Source organism: Penaeus chinensis, chromosome 34 (genome assembly GCF_019202785.1).
Source record: "Penaeus chinensis breed Huanghai No. 1 chromosome 34, ASM1920278v2, whole genome shotgun sequence".
In the NCBI taxonomy this organism is placed as follows: Eukaryota; Metazoa; Arthropoda; class Malacostraca; order Decapoda; family Penaeidae; genus Penaeus; species Penaeus chinensis.
In genome coordinates this window covers 10,179,502-10,182,001 of record NC_061852.1, presented here as the reverse complement: position 1 = coordinate 10,182,001, position 2,500 = coordinate 10,179,502, and positions in this window count along the sequence as shown.

Genomic DNA, 2,500 nt, shown 5'->3' with positions numbered 1-2,500 from the left:
CTATCAACTACAGCAAACCATTCTTCATCGTTTTCATTTAAATATTATACTGGAAACGTTTAAAGACACTTTCATTACTGAGGACAGTAATCATGAAAGTCCCTTCCCGTGTATAAGTAGTGACTGACATGCAATGAAATCTGAAGAACGGATACGGTATTGCAATACATTATATTATATTATACTGCGAAAGATCTTGGAACAGTTAAGTGTTAAGTGGAACACAACCAAGAATACTTGGCTTGGTATAGTTGTTGCAGTAACAGCAATAATAGATGTACTAGTGGAAGAGGTAGTTTTAGTAATAGTAGTAGTAGAAGTACGAGTAGGAGATATATATGTATAGTAGTAGTAGATTAGTAGTGCAAATGGAAGAGATAATTGTAGTAGAAGCAGGAGTACTAGTAACAGAGATAATTGTAGTAGAAGTAGTAGTAGTAATAATAGCAGTTGTTGTTGTTTTTCCTTTTGTCTTGGGTTAAAACAACCATTTGGGAACCCGTTTTTGCCATAAAAGCTGTGTTAGAAGGCTATCACGAAAAGGTAATAAGGTCATTCACAAAAAGCGTCAGTCTGTAAAAAAGGTCACGGACGCAATGCAAGTTGAGGTCACAAAAATATTAATCAAGAACATCGTTGTAAACAATAATACTACACACACACACACACACACACACACACACACACACACACACACACACACACACACACACACACACACACACACACACACACACACACACACACACACACACACACACACACACACACACACACACACACACACACACACACACTATATATATATATATATATATATATATATATATATATATAGACACACACATAAACACAATATATACATATACGTATATATATTGTATATACAAATATATAATGTAAATGTATATATGTCTGTGTGTGTGTGTGTGTTTGCGCTTGTGTGTCTGTGTGCATATACATATATATATATATATATATATATATATATACACACATATATATACACACATATACATTTATACATACATATATATGTATATATATATGCATATATATACACTTACACACACACACACACACACACACACACACACACACACACATATATATATATATATATTCATATATTTATATATATACATATCTATGTATATGTGTCCGTGTATATATATGTATATACATATATTTACATATATATATATATATATATATATATATATATATGTGTGTGTGTGTGTGTGTGTGTGTGTGTGTGTGTGTGTGTGTGTGTGTACACACACACACACACACACATATATGTATATATATACATATATAAATATATACACACACACACACACACACACACACACACACACACACACACACACACACACACACACACACACACACACACACACACACACACACACACACACATATATATATATATATATATATATATATATATATATATGATTTCCCGAGCATTTTGTACTGCTACCCACCCCCACCCACTCCATATACCTGCGCCGTTTCTGCACCTGAATCTAAAAATAGAAACGTGTGTCCCTTCATGTATAATTAGCTATGGGAACCGAAGTATATTTTGTATAACTCTTGCGTGTTATGTTCGTTAGTGTTTGCGTTTGAGTTTGAGTATTTTTTTTTTTTTTTTTTTAATTCATTAGTTATTGGTTTCGCGCATTCTCAACAACTTTCTCTCTCTTTGTCTCTCTGTCTCTTTCTACGTCCCCCACTTTTCTTTCTCTCTTTCTTTTTTCTTCCTCATGTCTCCCTCTCCCTCATTCCTCTTTTTTTTCCCTGTAGATCGATACCCAGTTTCACATAAACAGATAACCTCTCGATATCTGGAGAGATAAGTCTTATCTAGACACCAGTGTCATGATATATGGCTGATACAGTATAGGACAAGCTGAATACTATAAAAATGGTATGCTCTCTGTTCAAAATTATGTTTCAGCGCTCACCAGTACATTCCTTCAATCCAGTAAAGTAATAATAAGTACTCATGTTAAGCAACGATAATGTAAATCTGTCTGTGCGTGTTAAATAAATCCGGAGTTGGCTTACGAAACTCAAGGTCTCCATTTCTAAGAGTCTTTCGTGATATAACGCTGTGAAACGCAATAATTGTAAATATTATGAGGTCCTGGTAATTTGTCCGCCTCCGCGAACCGTACGTGACGGCAATAACGAGTGTACACAGTACCTAAGAAATAGATAAGATATTTCAGATGAATAGATAAGTAAATATGTGATGAATAAAGCAGAATAAACGGTGGGAAACATACAGGACAATAATATGATTCCAATTTCTTCGTTTTCTATCGTATTTTATTTTCAGTTTTCCAGAAGAATAGTGGAAATAGGGGAAAGTTAGGGAAATGAAATAGGATATTCAGTAGAAAATACGTATGAACGAGGAAAAAAGGATAAAAATAAATGTAAAGATGTGAGGAAGGAGTGACAGAAAGAAGACGACGAGGAACAGGAG